We start from the raw sequence: 20,049 nt of genomic DNA, 5'->3' as shown, positions 1-20,049 counted from the left end.
CTCTGATTTTCTCTTCAAGCATGAGTAGCTAGACCCATTAGCTAGGTTGTGGCTCAACCCTAGTGTGGGTAATTGATGGGTGTTGTTATTTAAGGTTAGATTGACTATGGGTGTTTGTTATTTTGGTCAATTTTATGGTTTAATTTATGAATTAGTGGTTGCAAACACTAGTTTGTGCTAAGTTGACTTGGGCTCTTCTTGAGAAAGAGAGCCTAAGTCTCCAAGATTGACTCAACAAGGAATTGGGATGGACTCAAGAGATTTGATAGTCCCAATTAAAGGGTTAAACCTCGAGAGAGTAATACCCGACTTGAACCCTAGTTGCTTGGATAAATATGCATACCCAATTGGTCTTGAGAAAATCAATTGGACAAAATCACTCTTTATACCGAGAGGTGTAGAGTGGGTAGTATCAAGCAACAGTTATAACATATTCCCCAATCATGTCCATCGTGCCTTGGATGTAAGTACCCGTCAATTGGCCACCTAGGTGAAAGTCACTACCCTAGTGCCTTTTAAACCATTAGATACAACTTGCAATATTTAACTCTTAGCTTAATTTACAATTTGTAGTTTGTTAAAAGTATAATTACAAAGAAAATCCCAAAAATGTTGAGAAGTGTAATTAAGAGCACATACGCATTCCTAAACTAGATAGATACTTGACTCCAATTCTAGCTCTCCGAGGATTCGATCCCGACCCAAAATCGGGTAAAAGCTATTGCGACCCTCTCTTGCTACTTTTTAGTAGTGCGGAGTTGGCTACTATCACTTTTTGGCGCCGTTGCCGGGGAGCTAACGGTTTTGGCTATCTGCTTAGTTAGGTTTGTGTATTGTTCTTCTTTCCTTCTTTGTTACTAATTTGTGTGTGTGAATACTTCAGGTACCAAATGGCTTTAAATGCTAAGACCCTCTTGGAAACGTGCTTGCGGGGGAGGAGGTAGATGACATTGGAGAAGACGAGGTGCCTTTTGTACAACCATGACGAGGCCGCCAGGAAAATGCTAATGAAAACGTTCCAGACCCTCCTCCGCCACCTCCAAGAGCGGTTCCTCGTGTGCTCCCGAACCAAGGCTATGCAAGTGCTATTATCCCATCCAGAATCCGGGCGGGCAATTTTCAGATAACCAATGTGATATTGACCTTACTTGAGCAGCGTGGGTATTTCATGGGCGCTGCGGATCAAAATGCCTACAAACATCTCAAAGGGTTTATGGATACATGTTGGGGGAGCAAGCAGACGAATGTGTCCGAGGATGCTCTTAGGTTGAGGCTTTTCCCATTCTCACTTCGGGGGAAAGCATTGGATTGGCTCGAGAGACTCCCCAACCATTCCATCACTACTTGGGATGAGTTGGCGGATAAGTTTATTGCTAAATTTTTCTCACCCAGGCACATGGCGGCACTTCGAGATGAGATATTGGCCTTCAAGCAAGAGCTCACGGAACCTTTGCATGAGATTTGGGAGCGGTATAGAACGATGGTGAAGGAATGCCCCAATAATGACATGACGAAGAATATGTTGCAACAAACTTTCTACCAGGGCATCAACACTACAAATCAGTGCATAGTGAATCAACTTGCTAGGGGTAATTTTATGAAATTGACGTATGATGAAGCTTGTGCCATTCTTGATGAGATGGCAGATACATCCTCCGCATGGAAAAGTAGGGCCAATGTTCCTCAAGGTGACCCTATGGTTATTCATTTGCATAAGGAATTACATGACCATGGGCAAGCTATAGCGCAGTTGACAACTACTATGAACCAATTGGCTAAGGCACAGTTGCAACAAGTCCAAAATCCTCGCCAAGTGAATGCCACGGAGGGTGTTAATATGCTTGTCAACAAGAGAAGGCGAAGAAGACAACAAAACCAAGGGAATTCTGAGCAATTTGATGATGATTGTGATGGGTTTCAAACTGATGGCTATGATGAGCAAAATGAAGAGGTACAATATATGAACAACTATCAAGGACAACTGGGCAACTCTTCAAACCAACAACAGTGGCGACCCCAGGGTAATTAGGGAAATCAACAAAAAAACAATGGTAATTGGGGGAACAATAATCAAAACAACAACTAGGGCAATCAGAACAACCATCAAGGCAACCAAGGGAATTGGAATGGTAATAATAACAATTGGGGCAACAATAACAATCAAGGTGGATGGAACAATGGGAACCGAGGAAATCGGGGGCAAGGCTTTCAAAGTCCCCCAATGTACCAACAACCGAACAATCCACCCCCTTTCCCTTCTCAAGGTGCTAATTCTTCCAACAATGATATGGGTAGAATTGAAATGATGTTCGAACAAATGATGAAGAAAAATGCGGATTCGGATGCACAGTTGGCTTCCCACAATACCTCTATCAGAAACTTGGAGGTGCAAATAGGCCAAATCTTTCAATCATTGAATACTCGCCCGAAGGGTGCTCTACCAAGTGATACGGTAGTGAACCCAAAGGGTGGGAACAACCATGTTATGGCTGTTACAACAAGAAGTGGGAGAGGCGGTGATGTGAATGCCTCTAAGCAAAAGCAAGTTGTGGATGATGATGTTGAGTTGCAAGAAAATGAAGTTCCAATGGTAGTTGAAGATGTGGTTGATGACAATGTGAACAATAAAGTGAGGATTGACATTAATGAGGCCGAGGTGGAAACTCAAGATGCCGTGAACCCGTATAGGTAGCACGTAATTGACATGCCGGAGCCGATTGTGCCAAAAGCCAAGACACCCTTGCCTAGGCCACCTCCCCCTTATCCTCAGAGGCTAGCCAAGCAGAAAAATGAGAATCAGTTCAAAAAGTTCATTGACATGATGAAGAGCCTATCTATCAATGTGACTTTGGTAGAGGCTTTGGAGCAAATGCCTGGCTATGCCAAATTCATGAAAGATTTGGTTACAAAGAAAAGATCCATGGACTGCGAGACTATCAAGATGACCCACCAAGTTAGTGCTATAGTACATTCTATGGCTCCGAAATTAGAGGATCCCGGTGCTTTCACTATCCCCCGCACTATTGGTAGTGCAGACTTTGCTAAAGCTTTATGTGATCTTGGGGCAAGCATCAATTTAATGCCTTTCTAAGTTTTCAAGACTTTGGGTATAGGGCCTCCAAGGCCAACTTCCATGCGTTTGCAAATGACAGACCGATCTCTGAAGCGACCATTGGGTATTGTTGATGATGTGCTTGTCCGGGTGGACAAATTTATCTTGCCAGTTGATTTTGTCATCTTGGATTGTGAGGTAGATTATGAGGTCCCGATCATATAAGGGAGACCTTTCCTTGCTACGGGGAAGGCTCTAGTGGATGTGGAAGCAGGGGAACTCACTTTCAGAGTGGGTGATGAAAAGGTAGTCTTTCATGTGTGCAAGTCAATGAAGCAGCCCAATTGTACCGAAGTGTGCTCATTTGTGGATTTAGTCATGGCTGTGATAATTGATGATACCAGTGCAATGATCAATGTTGAGGACCCTTTGGAGGCTGTGTTGTTGAATTTGGATGTTAATGATGACGCGGGCTGAGTGGAGTGCGTGAATGCTTTATATGGAATGGGCTCTTATTCTTATGAGCCTAGGAAACTTTCATTAGATCTTGAAAATAAAAAGACGCCTCCAACAAAGCCTTCAATCGAGGAACCCCCGGTGTTGGAGTTGAAGCCATTACCTCCACACCTCAGGTATGAATTCTTAGGCTCTAATTCAACTTTACCAGTTATTCTTTCCTCTTGTCTTACTAACATGCAGGTTGAGGCCACTTTGGCGGTGCTTCAAAGGCGAAAAAGGGCAATTGGATGGATTTTTGGCCGATATTTGGGGAATAAGCCCCGCATTATGGAGGATGAAGCAAAACCCTCCTTGGAACATCAAAGGAGGCTCAATGAGGTAATGCAAGAAGTGGTAAAAAAAGAGGTGATCAAGTGGCTAGATGCAGGCGTGGTGTATCCAATCTCTGACAGCTCATGGACTTCTCCGGTGCAATGTGTGCCGAAGAAGGGTGGTATGACCGTGGTGATCAATGCTAACAATGAACTTATTCCAACCCGGACAGTGACCGGATGGCGGGTGTGCATGGACTACCGCAAGCTGAACAAAGTGACCCGCAAGGATCACTTCCCATTGCCTTTTCTGGACCAGATGCTAGATCGCCTTGCTGGGCGTGCCTTCTATTGTTTCTTGGACGATTATTCAGGGTACAATCAAATTTTGATAGCTCCGGAGGACCAGGAGAAAAACACCTTTACTTGTCCATATGGCACCTTTGCTTTCTCGGATGCCGTTCGGGTTGTGCAATGCCCTGGCGACTTTCCAACGATGCATGGTGGCTATTTTCACCGATATGGTGGAAGACATTTTGGAGGTCTTTATGGATGATTTTATTGGTTGGTGATTCATTTGAAAAATGTTTGGAAAATTTGGATAGAGTGTTGGCCCGGTGTGAAGACACCAATCTTGTACTAAATTGGAAAAAATGCCACTTCATGGTTGAGGAGGGCATAGTGTTGGGCCATAAAATTTCAAAGCATGGGATTGAAGTCGACAAAGCCAAGATAGATTTGATTTCAAGGCTTCCTCCCCCCACTTCTGTCAAGGGGGTGAGGAGTTTTCTTGGGCATGCGGGGTTCTACCGGCGGTTTATCAAGGACTTTTCGAAGGTAGTGAATCCTCTTTGCAAGTTGCTAGAGAAAGATGCTAAGTTCGTGTTTGATGAGAAATGCATGGAGGCCTTTGAACTTCTCAAGCATAAGTTGACCACCACTCCTATCATTACCGCACCTAATTGGAGCTTGCCCTTTGAGCTCATGTGTGATGCTAGCGATGTTGCGGTTGGAGCGGTGTTGGGTCAACGTGTGAACAAAATGTTTCATCGGGTGTACTATACGAGCAAGACAATGAATGATGCTCAATTGAACTACACGGTGACCGAGAAGGAACTTTTGGCTGTTGTGTTTGCTATGGAAAAATTTCAGCCGTATCTTATGGGGGCTAAGGTCATAGTGCACACCGATCATGCCGCCCTTAGGTATATGATGACAAAGAAAGACTCCAAGGCAAGGTTGATGCGATGGGTGTTACTTCTTCAAGAGTTTGATTTGGAGATAGTGGACTGGAAAGGTAGTGAAAACCAAGTGGTGGATCATTTGTCCCGCTTGGAGGAGGAAGGCAGGCCGTGTGATGGCCTAGAGATTAATGATACATTCCCCGATGAGCAACTACTTTCTGTGTAGATGTGTGATATGCCATGGTTTGCGGACATTGCTAATTTCCTTATGACTGGCATCATCCCGTGTGAGCTCTTTTCTAACCAAAGGAAGAAGCTCAAATGGGACAGTCTGGACTTCTATTGGGACGAGCCATACTTGTTCAAGATTTGCACCGATGGAGTGATTCGGAGGTGTGTACCTGAGGAGGAGCAATTTAGCATCCTTGAGGCTTGTCATTCCTCCCCCTATAGTGGCCATCATGGTGGGGCGAGGATGGCTTCAAAAGTTCTAAGTTGTGGTTTTTATTGGCCAGCCTTGTTAAAAGATACAAGTGATCTAGTAAAAAGGTGTGATCAATGTCAACGAGCGGGCGGGATTTCCAAGAAAGATGAGATGCCTCTAAACACAATTCTTGAAGTTGATATCTTTGATGTATGGGGTATCGATTTTATGGGCCCTTTTGTAAGCTCGTGTGGAAACACTTACATTCTTGTAGCGGTTGATTATGTGTCAAAATGGGTTGAGGCCGTGGCCTTGCCCAACAATGAAGCTAGGAGTGTGGTGGCATTTCTGAAGAAGAGCATTTTCACAAGGTTTGGTACACCTCGGGCAATTATTAGTGATGGAGGATCGCATTACTGGTTCCCGGTGGTCTGCTGCTCTGCTGCTGGGACCTGGGGACCCCACATAACCCTATGCAGACAGACAAGCCTTAGGGAGTCTTATATATCCTTTCTCTCCTATTTTTGATGCTTTATTTAGACTATTTGGCATTGGGGACAATGCCGGCTTTCATTTGAGGGGTAGGCCCTACATTTTGGATGATTGTATATATTTTACATTTTTATGCTTTCTCTATCTTTTTATCTTTGGTCTGTATATAATTCTGATATTTCGTTACATTTATCGCATTTTGATTTCACTTTGGGTCTGTATATAAAGTTACATCTCATTGTATATATTCATCCCATCCGTTGTATATTCAAATCCCCTCTTGTACATATTCATTCTATTTTTCGCAAAATTTTTCGTTTTTAGCTTCTTATTTGTGATTTGTAGTTTGAAATAAGCCTTTGGTTTTCTTAATGGCACAGTTCTTTCCAAAGGTGGAGTGTTGTGTGAACCGGGTGGCTCTTTCCAATGATGGATGACATGACAACCTTCTTAAGGGTTTGAGTCTGTTTTTCTTTTTCTTTTTGATTTTTAGTAGTTAGTAGTTAAGGGTGCCTCAAGCAAAGCTTCACTAGGGCCTACCACATTTTCCTTTGATCTTACGGTCAAAAACAAATTGTTGTGTTTAGGATGGTTAAAGTTGTGACCTTGAGACTCTTGCGTTGGCCGTTAATCATCAAGTGGTTTTTCGGGACCTTTGTGTGCTCAAATCGTATCTAAGGTCATTATGGGCCCCCGACTCTATGTCTTTAGCAATCCCTTAGCTTGTGTGGTGAGTAATTGAATTGCAAGTCCATGTCCCGAGCCATTGGTCTAGAACTTGCCCTGTGTCACGACCCAACCCCGGTCGTGATGGCGCCCAACACACTGCTAGGCAAGCCCGACCATATACACAACCTTAGCCAATTAATCTAGATAGATAAATAAATATTCACTAATAAAATACCAATTTAAGTGCGGAATCTCTGAAATAATCTCTAATATTCGAAAACCCCAAAATAAAATACTAGTCAGCCCACAGAATCTGGTGTCACGAACATGAGCCTCTAATACAGAATATTCACCTAATCAAAAATTTGTCTAGGAAAGAAAATGCGAATAAAAGGATAAAGATAGATGGGAGAGATCAAGGCTGCGAACGCCATGCAGCTACCTCGATACTCCCAGATCCTGCTGCTCAGCTAACAAATCCTCTATCACCCTGTGGTGTACCTGGATCTGCACACAAGGTGTAGGGAGTATTGTGAGTACTTCCAACCCAGAAAGTAATAAACATAAATAAGGGTTGAGAGTAAGAAATCCTGGACAGCCACAGAGTAAGCTATAATTACAGCAGCTCAATCTAAATAATATCAACTCAATAAACTAATGAAAAACAATTATAGAATATCACAGCAGATGAATAAGTAAATGGCAATCAAGTATGCAATGCAACACATAAACTGGTACCTCCAGTACCCCGCTGCGGCCGTGCAGCCCGCTCCATTTATTTAACGTCGACGGCACTCACTGGGGGTGTGCAGACTCCGGGAGGGGCCCCTTACGGCCCAAGCGCAATAATAAGCCATCTCGTGGCATCAAACAGGCCCTTGGCCTCATATCAATTTCATTCTCATACCACTGCGGCGTGCAGCCCGATCCAATAGTCAGTCCAAAATCACATAAGCCTTCCGGCACAATAGTATAAAAATATTCAGCCCAAACTTTATTTAAAATATTAATTTAGTTTCTGCTTTAAGAAAAATGGCTGAGTTTACAAAACAGTGTCAAACACCAGGACTGAGTTCAATATCTATAAATATGGTAAGAAACCAATAAAATAATCCCTGAAGGATTCAAGTAGTTGGCACGAAGCCCAATTATGACAATTAATCCATTTTTATAAGGATATTACAAATCTAAAATCAAATAGGTTTCAATTTTATTAAACGGGACGGACCAAGTCACAATCCCCGACGGTGCTCTACCCCACGCCCGTTATCCGGCGTGCAAGTCACCTCACGTAGCACTACGTTGTGCAAATTCGGGGTTTCAAACCCTCAACACAACATTTACATTTATTACTAACCTCAAGCAGGCCAAAGTCCTAGCTTGCTATGCCCTTGCCTTTCGAATTCACCTCTTCGCGCGTCGAATCTGGCCAAAACCACAACGAATACGTCACAATATGCTAAGGGAATATAAGCCAATCGAAAAGACTCAAAAAACATCGAAAATCACGAAGTTGGCAAAACCCGAGCCCCGGGCCCACTTCTCGAAAAATAATAAAATAACATCACCGGATTCCTTATCTCGCCGCGAGTCTATACATATAAAGAACACCAAAATCGGAGTCCAAATGACCCCTCAAATTCCCATTTTGTTCTCTTAGGTTTCAAGCCCTAAACCACCATTTTTTGACCTTAAATCCTTGAGTTTTCAGTCTAATTTCATGTGTTTGCACCATAAAATCGTGTTTTTGGTTTAGAAATTCTTACCTCAATGAAGTCCCTTGATTCCTCTCCTCCAACTCGCCCAAATTCTCCAAGTCCGAAGTGAAAATATGAAACCCTTTCAAAAATTCGCGAAGGGAAATAAAACTATTCTGACCAGTTATTTCCGCATCTGTGGCTCCATGGTCGCATCTGCGGCTCCCGCTTTTGCGGTCAATGCACCGCTTCTGCGGACATATCCGCTTCTGCAGTTTAATATCCGCTCCTGCGCCTCCCGCTTCTGCGGAAAAACTAACGCATCTGCGGATTCCCATAAGAACTCAAATACCGCATCTGCGGTCCTCCTATCGCATCTGCGACTCCGCAGATGCGGTCACCCGTTCCGCACCTGCGGTCCCTGCCGCTTCTGTGTCTCTTTTCTCGCATCTGCGGTACCGCTTCTGGGGTCCCAATTCCGCAGAAGCGAAAATACCAGAAACAGCACAGGTTCTGCAATCTCTTAAGTTCAAAACTTCCCGTTAGCCATCCGAAATCACCCCGAGGGCCTCGGGACCTCAACCAAAAATACAAGCATGATCCAATACCTTATTCAAACCTGTTCCAATCACTAAAACACCTCAAACAACACTAAAACCATCATTTCTCATCGAATTCAAGCCTAAGTTCTTCTAAAACTTCCGAAACACGCATTCGATCAAAAACCCAACCAAAACACCTCCGAATGACCTGAAATTTTGCACACACATCCAAAGTCACCTAACGAAGCTACTGCAACTCTTGGAATTCCATTCCAACCCTCGGATCAAAATCTCACCTATCAACCGAAATTCGCCAAAATACTAACTTCGCCAATTCAAGCCTAATTCTACACCGGACCTCCAAAATCAATTCCGATCGCACTCCTAAGTCACAAATCATCCCCCGAAGCTAACCAAATCACCGGAATTCAAATACGAGCCCTCTAACACAAAAGTCAACATCCGATTGACTTTTCCAACTTAAGCCTTCTTAAAAGAGACTAAGTGTCTCATTTCCTTTCAAAATCATTCCAAACCAACTCTAACACATCAATTACTGATAATGAAACATAAAGAAGCATTACATGAGGAAAACGGGGCGGTAACTCACGTGACGACGGGTCGGGTCGTCACACCCTGAATGTTTGTTGAGGCGAAATCCTAGGTGCATTTTGACTTAAGACATGATTATAGGCTCTCCTTGATCCAAATGATAGTTTGAACAATTCCATAGCCTACCAATGATAAGATCCCTAGTTAACCCTTTTGAGCCTTAGAACTTTTTCTTTCAAGAACCTTGATACAAGCCTATACCCGTTCTAAAAGATACCCTCTCTTGGCACCCGATCTTTCCTTTAGCACATGGCAAAAGTATAAGTTTAGGGGGAGAGACGAGGATTGCAACAAAATGGTAAAAATGCACAACAATGAAGAAAAGGAAAGGCAATGAAAAAGAAAGAAAAGAAAAAAGACAAAAAGAATGTTCAATAAGAAAAAGAATAAAAAGGGATTCAAGAAAAGCAATGAATGAAAGGCGTGGAAAGTTGAAAAAGGAGAAAAGGTTTGAATTGCATAAGAAAGAGTGACATTGTGTCTCTCTAACCCCTTAGAAAGAAGGGAAAATGACTCAAAGAGTCAAGTGAATGGATGCCAAATGAATCAAAAGAAGTGCTTAAGGGAAGGTGGAACCCACCTAAACAAAAACATTCCCTACCCTGAACCAAAAGCCTTCACAATGCCTCCACAAAAGCCCTATATGATCTTGAGTTGAATGAAGCCTACATTAGTGGATACTCACATAAGGGGCAAGTATATGGTACTTAGAGCCGGACTTGTGACTTTTCCATGAGAGAGATGAGTGAATTCCCATTAACCTCATTTTGCGTGCCACTATTCTAATGGTGAGGTTTGCTTAGGGAGAGTTGAGGATGTGTGAGTTTGGGTTCCACAATGACCAAAGTAATTGAAAGAGTTCTTTGATGTATTGAGTCAACTCTTGATGCTCTTGTGTCGCACTTGATCCATGGTTGTTCAAAGAGTAAATGTTGTTAATGGTTCATTTGTATTGAGGGCAATAGTTAGTCCCAATTGATGCTAGTTGTGGTTGCTTTAGGACAGCTGAAAATTTCTTGGATTTTTCCTTAAGGGGTGGGTCTTATTTTGTTTGCTTCAGGACAAGCAAAAGCTTAAGTTTGGGGGAGTTTATAACTAGGGATTTTGACGCATTTTATACTCCTTCTTGCTTATGCTTTGATCAAATATTCATACAAAATAGTCCTAAAAGGCTCACAAGTTGTGCTTGATTGCAGGTTTGATCAACAAAGTGACAAAATGTCAAAGATCGGCTCAAAAGGAGTGAAACTTGCACAAGTACCAAAAACAAGGCAATCTCATGCAGAACAGGCCCAGTGCGGCCGCACACCACTTTGTGTGGTCCGCACTGGGAGATTCAGAGAGCTGATTTCCAGGCTTCAAGGCAGTGCGGCCGCATACCATTTTGTGCGGTCCGCACTGAAGGCACCGCGGCCGCAACCCATTCTCTGCGGTCTGCGGTGTGAAGATTCAGAGAGATCACTTTTCAGAGTTTTGAGCCATCGTGGTCCGCGGTCAACTTTGTGTGGACCGCACTAGAAGCCTCCGCGACCGCAGTCCATGCTGTGCGGTCCGCGGTGCCCAAGTTCAGAGAGATTAATTTTGAAGTCCAAAGCCCAGTGCGGACCGCGGTCCATTTTGTGCGGTCCGCACTAACCCCGCAGGGACAATTTTGTCCAAATTTTTTAGCTTAGTATAAATAGGTTCTTTTTCCATTTTTAGGGCATCGAATATTGTATTACGTAAGCTGCGCTCGTGAGAAGACTTTTCTTAGCCATTTTGGGCACTTTTACGTAGTTTTAATCACTGAATCTTTGTATTTACTTTTGTAATTCATTAATATGTCTTTCTTTTCATCTATTTCTCTGATTTTCTCTTCAAGCATGAGTAGCTAGACCCATTAGATAGGGTTGTGGCTCAACCCTAGTATGGGTAATTGATGGGTGTTGTGATTTAAGGTTAGATTGACTATGGGTGTTTGTTATTTGGGTCAATTTTATGGTTTAATTTATGAATTAGTGGTTGCAAACACTAGTTTGTGCTAAGTTAACTTGGGCTCTTCTTGAGAAAGAGAGCCTAAGTCTCCAAAATTGGCTCAACAAGGAATTGGGATGGACTCAAGAGATTTGATAGTCCCAATTAAAGGGTTAAACCTCGAGAGAGTAATACCCGACTTGAACCCTAGTTGCTTGGATAAATATGCATACCCAATTGGTCTTGAGAAAGTCAATTGGACAAAATCACTCTTTCTACCGAGAGGTGTACAGTGGGTAGTATGGAGCAACGGTTATAACATATTCCCCAATCATGTCAATTGTGCCTTGGATGAAAGTACCCGTCAACTGGCCACCTAGGTGAAAGTCACTACCCTAGTGCCTTTTAAACCATTAGATACAACTTGCAATATTTAACTCTTAGCTTAATTTACAATTTGTAGTTTGTTAAAAGTAGAATTATAAAGAAAATCCCAAAAATGTTGAGAAGTGTAATTAAGAGCACATACGCATTCCTAAACTATATAGATACTCGACTCCAATTCTAGCTCTCTGAGGATTCGATCCCAACCCAAAATCGGGTAAAAGCTATTGCGACCCTCTCTTGCTACTTTTTAGTAGTGCGGAGTTGGCTGCGATCGGAGGTGCTGGGTTTTTGGTATTTTGTTGGTTGATGTCGGGGGCGTTTAGGGTGAGGGAGAGGTTTGCTAAGTTGCGGACCTGCTCAAGTTCACCCTGTAGCTCCAGTATCTTTTGTTCCAACCGCAAAACTAAGTTATTTGGTGCCGGAGTACTCCGACCGTCTGAAGTTTCTGCATTCTCAGCATTCTCCTTTCGAATACAACTTAAGTCATCCATATTAGCTTTCCCTCTGCTTCTCGTATTACTTGGAGGAGGAGGTGGTGGCGGGCCTCTAGATCTGGTGTGATACGCTGATGTGCCAGTATGTGCAAACCAACCTTAGGGGATCGGAATAATAAAAATAAAGAAAAACAGAAAGGTAAACAAGTTAGTAAGGATTCTGAAAAGATGTTTGCAGTATTTAAACACATATTGCGGGAATGTAAATTCGCGTCCTAATTTGGGAGCCTCGTTGTGCCCGAGGTAGGCCTAGTTCGACACGTTGATTTGGAGAATTTCAGTGCCAATAATTGCCTCATTTTATTAATGTAAAAATAAATGAATCTAACAACAACACTAAATAAGATAAGTCACTGATGGCACTTGGCCTTATTACATTTGAAAAAGCAAATAAACCTAATCTACTTGGTCCCAGAAGGACCTCCTCCAGGCTGGATGTTTTTGGCTTCGTCGATCAAATTCCCCAGGTCGTGTATGTCCAGCAGCAGACAACAGCAAAGGTGGCATTTAAACCATGCCGAACCTAGGACTTCGTGCCTCATTTTCTGCAAAAAAAATGGTTAGGCCCTTTCCCCCTCCAGATCCGACTATTTATACAACAATGATTAGCATATTGGCACTTATTTCTCCAAATTAATGCACACAATCGTGGTTGCGTTCGTTGGGATTATGAAAAACCCGATGGACTTTTGGACGAGGCTTGTCTTAAAGGGTTATTATTTGGACAACATAGTAACCCGGCTAGGTTTGACCATGATGCATGTACAATTAATCAGAGTAAGGTTTCTATAGAGGTCTAGACTGGGACCCTCAAGCGGACAACTTGAGGGGGAAAGGCACGGAACCGTCGATTGCACTGCTGATCGACTAGTTTTACCGCAAATACGCCTTTCCACATTTAGTGGGTAATATATACAGAAAGAGCTCAAACACTCATCAAGCGTTGCTATAGAATTGATTACGCACGAGTGGAATATGATGTTGAGTATGATTTATGCAGCAACAAATAGCATGTTGTCAAGTATTTGCACGTTAAAAATGATAAATGCGGTATTTAAATAATTGAAAGACAGTTAGAAAGAGAAAACAAGGAGACGGGTCAGTTTCAGGAAATAAGGAAATCATAAATGCTTGAGAAATAAGCAATTAAATCCAAGTAAAGGGGAAAGGGAAAGGGTGCACATGTATTAACAGAATAGAGCATGCTTAAGACTAACTCACAAAAATAATTTCGTCATGGTAAGAGCCTAAAATATCCCCAGCAGAGTTGCCATGCTATCGCGCCCCTTTTTCCTCGCGGAGTCCGAGTTTCGACATTCATTGGGAACAACTCATTTCCTTTCGGGAATTGGGCATTTGAATATGAAGAGTCTCCACCTAACGGATTTAAGGTGCATTAGGGAACCTAAAGCAAGTAACTCATAAAACCGATTTGCATTACCAGAGATTGGGTAAGGGCTCGAAATAACCTTGAGGGGAAGGTGTCTAATGCAAGTAAATAATCCTAAAAACATGATCTCTAATGCAAGCAAATAGTCATAATAAACCTAAGGACATGATTTCTACCCAGTTTTCCCACAAGAAATATACAAGAATCCCTCCCTTTTACTATTTTCTCCAATATCTGTTTACAAGAATTATTATTACAGACCAACATTAATAATGAATTACAGAAGTGAAATTGCTACAACTATAGGGAGCCTGAACAGGCCCAAACCATAAACCTGAAAAATCAGGCCTTCAATCAAGTATGAACATGTCAACACTCTCATAGTGCACCCAATGGTATCCTGGTGTGTCAAAGTTCCCAGGGGCCTCAGGGACCCCGGGCAATGCTCACACCAGAAAACTTTCAAAGCAATCCTTTTTGTGAGCAAGTTTGGAAAGCCAACCCCAGTGTATCAAAGTTCAGAGGAGCCTCATGGACTCCCAAGCAATACTCACAGTGGAGGGGCAAGACCCTAGGTGTTCTAAGAATAGGAGTCGAAAATAAGAGAGAGTTTTTTGAGAAAATATTTTTAGAAGTGAAAACATGTTAGAAGTGTGAAACAGTTTGGAGGTGAAGACATATCAGGAGTGAAAAACAGTTTAGGAAACATTTTGAACAAAGGTTTAGCAAACCAAAAGCACACAGAACATAGTCACAAAATCTCAAGGCAAAGCCTCACATTCAACTTGGTTTATTAGTTAACCCTAAGTGATCCTATGGCATGCCGAGGACAAACAATTTCACAGGGATCAGGAGTTGGGGAACACAGGAATCTTGAATCAGGAGCACATAGAAACATGGTGGTAGGAAAGCATGCTAGTTAACAGGAGATACCTAAGTCTAACAGCCATACTTAAGGGTAGAAATAATTACATTGACTTAAAGCAATAGACAGGAAAGGTTGAAACTTAAACACAAAAGTAAGCTTGTTGACAATAAACAGGAAAGATTGAAATCTGAACACAGAAGTAAACATGTTGGTCTAAAGCAAAGAACAGAAGAGCTTGAAACTTAAACAGAAAGGTAAACATGTTGATAAACAGGAAAGAGACAAAGTTAAACACAGTAATAATCATGCTGATCAGAATACATAAGAGGCATGGATTAGACTGAAGTACAGTAACATGTGAGGGAGCACATAAATTCAAGCTTCATAGTACAATAAACAACATTAGGAATATAGACATACCAGTTAAAGGAAGCAGAATAGAAGGTAAAGTAGGCAGGATTCAACAGCCTAGCCTTGGCTTTCAGCCGGCTAAACAAGAAATGAACACAAGTAGCAGAGAGAGAGATGAGAGAAAGTTTATGTGTGTTTGTTTGAACTATTGTTCGTTGCTTAAAGAAGTCAGAATGAGAGTTCATATAACACTTAGTAAGAAAGGACAAATAAGTTAAAGAATAAATCAGAGTTCATAAAACAGGGTAATCAAATAAATCAATCAGCTAATTGGGGATTTAACTTGATCAATCCCCACAAAAGAATCCGGAAAGGACCCCCTCAAATTGGGGAGAATCCCTTAACGATTCAGATTGGGATTCAAATAAGGTAAATAAATCAGTCATATACCATATAAGAGTCAATTAAATCCCCTAATCAGACTAATAGTCTAATTAAGGCAAGTAGTACTAATTAAAGTCACAAATAAGAAGAATAGGTAAATCACAGAGATTTACTAATTTTAACAGGAAAATATAATTCGAACCTAAATAAAATCAGTCAATATATTTGATTGACAGAGATAAACAAATAACGGGAAAAAGATTGAAGTAATCAGTGCAATAAACAGAAAGACCTAGGGTTTAAAGCATATACACAAAATTAGTCAAACCAGTAAAGATAATCAGATTCAAACACTTGGAAGTTTAAAACCCTTTGAAGAAAACTTAGGACGACACCCTAGTTCTTAGAAAACACTAGAATCGGATAATAATAAGGAAAACGGAAGGTTTTTTTGAAGAAAATACCAAATAACACTTAAACGTTTTAGATCTACAAGGATCTGAACAGACCCAGGTAGCATAAGATTAGGGCTTTAAGAAAAATGACAGAGATGGAAGAGATATGGTTTAAAACCATAGATTCGAGCAATAAACAGGAAGAAAATAATACTCACAAACAGAGATGGACATAGACAGGCCTATGAAAGGTTTCGAACAAAAAATCCAATTTGAATCTCTTCGAGATTCTTTCATAAATCGACATAATCGAACCACCAGAAGAGGTAGAAGGCCGGCAAGGGTCGGAGAACACACAGAAACTCCATAGACGGGAGTTTTTTGTCTGCGACGGTGATTAGGGTTAGGGGCGAGTTGAGAGAGAGTCGGAGAGGTTAGGGAACGATGGCGGCGGAAATAAAAGAGTGAAGGGGGTTAGGGGGTCATTTGGGATTAATAATGGTAAGAAGGAATAGGGGCCGGAGATCAACGGCCAGGATGAGAAGGGGTCTGGTTCGGGTAGGATTTTAATTGGGTTAGGGTTGTTTTGAATTGGGCTTGGGTTAATTAAATTGGAGGGGGTCCGATTTTGGGTGTAGATTAGGGGCTATTTGTTAAATACCCATTTTACTAAATAAAATAATTTTAAAAATAGCTAATTAAATGATAAACAATAATTTTTAAGCGTGAAGGTGATTTAAAATAATTATTCAATATTATAAAAATATAGAAGGTCATTTTCTGTATAGATAATGTAATTATGCATGTGTAGGGGCTATTTTTGCAAAATAAGCAATTATAGTTTTAAAGATGAAAATGTAATTAAAAAAATACAATTAAAATATTTTGAACACTCTTATGAACATTAATGATGAATTTAGATGATTAAATCATCACAAAATAATATGAAGGATAGTTTTGAACATTTATGTAATTAAAATGCAGAAATAAATGGATTTAGGGCCTTGAAAAATTGTAGAAAAAATTGTAAAATACTTGTGCATGTTTGTAAATGCATGCACAATATTTTGAAAGTGTTTATGCATATTTAAAATATATGAGGGAAAAATTGGGTATCAACAGGGTTCACTAGCTCTCATGCTAGTAGATGGTCCTGCTGGGACATCAATTCGGATAGGCACATTCTCTGCAGGGATATCTGACTTAGCTATCCTTTTCAAATCAGTAAATGCGTCTGGCATTCGATTTGCTATATTCTGTAAATGGATGATCTTTTGGACCTCCTGATTATATATAGGGGTATGTGGATCAAAATGAGATAATGATGACACTTTTCACACAATTTCTCTTTTGATTTCCTTTTTCTCTCCCCCTAATTGTGGAAATTTGCTTCATCAAATCGACAATCTGCAAATCGAGCAGTAAATAAATGAGAAATTTTCATAAAGCACTATCTTTTAGTAGTAATTAGCCATCTATAGATACCATTTGCTATATTACGGATTATAGATACTTTTTTTTGTGGTTATAAGATGTATTTGATGTATTTAAGCTATTGTATTCATGAATACACTAGCAAAAATAGGCGTGAATCAGGGAAGTCCAGCTAATTAGTTGTTGTATTCGAGTGTACTCGACTTTATTCATGGAGTGAAACATGGGATTACAGCTGGACAGATTATTGTATTCGACTGTATTCACGGCATGAAATAGGGGATTACACTATTTTTAAAATGAAAAGTGAATCAATTAACATAATAGACTCCTAATATAACTCAACAAACTCAATTATAACACACAAATTTTGTATTTTTAGTTATAAAAAAGATTCTCAACCGAAAAATACCCCAAAAATATAGCAATCTTTAGAGAAATTATATAATAAATCTGAATACATAAATTATATTAATTAAAAAAATATATGAATACATTCATGGCATATAGCGAGACAGTGAACTACAATGAAATACATAGAATACAGCGGGATACATTGAAATACAATGAGAAAAAAATAGTGAATACAATGAAATACATAGAATACAACAAGATACATTGAATTACAATGAAAAAAAAGACAACGAATACAATGAAATACATGAAAATACAGGGTGATACGTTGAAAAAATATTGAAATATATTAATAGAAAATCAAGTTGCTTAGCCCCAAAATCCGTCGTCTTTGTTCAAGAACAAACCCTAATTTTCAGCTACTCCTATTGCAGCAGATGCAACAATAACGTCAGAAGCAGCAACAACAACAGGAAGCCATGGCTCGTTTCCCTTCTAACGTGGACCGACGGGGTACTCCTTGACAAATTCTTCGACCAAATTTCCGATAAGGCCGGGTCATTTATTTACGATCTCCTATCGCGTTGCTCTTCAAACATACGACAGAAACAAAGTGAAAAAAGAGATGCTGGGAATTTCATATGGAGAGCTATTTCTCTTGCTTGGCGCTACTGCTGCTATTATTGGAGACGTAAGGATCTTCTGCAATTGTAATTGCAATGGAAGGGTTTAGGGTATAATCCTTTCTCTGCAAATAACTGGTTTAGATTGTTTTGTTTGGTTAATAATTGTTGATAAATTGATCCTTCAGTTAATGGCGATGGTGGGTGAAGGAATTGGAGAGCTCTTTATGAGAAATTTGAGGTAAAAGTTGTATCAAAGTAGAGAGAGAAAGAAAATATTGTAACTGAATAGCTTATTTAGTGGCTTAGGAGTAGGAGTTAACCAAAATTAGATATTTTGCTATATACATTAAAAGATATCTATAGAATATAATCTTTTTACATGGTATTTATTTAAAATAAATAAGGTGTTAACCTTCGCTATAGGAGGTAAAAATTCCTAAATAAATCTCCAGTCAGTGGTTCAAGAGAGCGAATAATAGAGGGTATTCAAACCTAATATATATTCCTAACCTTTTCTGTGGGCCCATTATCACACCTCCTTTTTTACACACCACCCCGAAGGGTAGTATATAAGGGAGTTTTTTCACTTTAAGTGACACTATTCGAAATGGGATTATTTATTCAATTCAGAGTCGCCACTTGCGATAGGCTTGTTTCTGGTGTCCCAAGTCACCGATTTATCTTGAATCCCAAATCGAGGAAGTTTTGACTTTCCTTGTGAAGTCTGCGAACCAGAAATTCTGAATAAGGAATTCCGTTAACCCGGGGGAAGGTGTTAGGCACCCTCGGATTCTGTGGTTCTAGCACGGTCGCTTAAACTATCATAATTGGCCTATTATCTGATTTTAATACATGTTCCAAACCTATAGTGCAATTTTAAGTTATTTACCGCTTTTAATTAATTTTTAAGGAAGATTAAACGTTGTTTAAAACATGTCTTTGGATCGCGTCACATGAAATGCACCCGCAATCCGAAACACATTTTGTTCAACGTTTTAGGATTTGGATTTGGGTCACCGTGAGCACGTGATTTTTGACGCGCTTAAATTACTCCTATAGAATTCATTAAAAGTAGAATTTTTCTTTTAGTATTTGAATTTTTAAGAATTAACTGCATGATTTTGTGTTTTGTTTGCATTTTTTTGTGTGCATTATTAATAATAACAAAATTACTATATGAACATTTAGGATTGAATTTTTACATATTTTTAGTATTAATTAGTAAGTAGACTTGTACGAAAATACCAAAAATATCATAAAGAATTTTTGATTCGTTTGGCTTGATTTTTAATTTGTTGTTTTAGGTTTGTTAATTTCTTAAGTTGATATTGGATTAATTATGTCCTAATTAGGTGTTATGGATTAATTGTGAGGTTTATTTTTAGTGTTAGAATTAAAACAAGAAAAAGAAAGAAAAGAAAAAATAAATAAAATTGAAAAGAAAGATTTTTCAAAGATTTAAATAGGCTGATTGGTTCATTTGGGCCATTGTTCAAATAAATAACACCAGCCCAAATTAAAGCCCCCTAAACCCACTTCAAAATGGCCCAGATCCGCCCCCTACCCGGTCCAAACGACCATGTCCTTGAGGCTAATAAAACGACGTAGTATAGGAGGAATACTACGTCGTTTTGAGTTAGTAAAAGCCAAATTAATCCAAGCCCTCCATCCCTCCTAATCCGACGGCCAATAATTCTTCTTAATTTTAAATAAAACTGTCTGAAATACTTGAAAACCCTAGAGACCAAAGATCCCCTTCCTCGTACATCTCCGTCTCCCATCGCCGCCCACCATCAAACCATCGCGTCTCTGCCGTCCGCCGCCGGCCGGAAATTGACTCCACCGGTGGCGATGCTCCGATGAGCCCCAAAAATACACCCTAGGTGCTCCTCCTTCTCCTCTTTCCGAATCTACACTTCTTTTCCCTCAAATCCTAGCCAACCGCTCGAATCTGAATTAATAGAGCGGCAA

The sequence above is a fragment of the Nicotiana attenuata genome, chromosome 2 (genome assembly GCF_001879085.1).
Source record: "Nicotiana attenuata strain UT chromosome 2, NIATTr2, whole genome shotgun sequence".
NCBI classification, from domain to species: Eukaryota; Viridiplantae; Streptophyta; class Magnoliopsida; order Solanales; family Solanaceae; genus Nicotiana; species Nicotiana attenuata.
The sequence above is the reverse complement of the archived record's forward strand: the minus strand, read 5'-3'. Positions refer to the sequence as shown.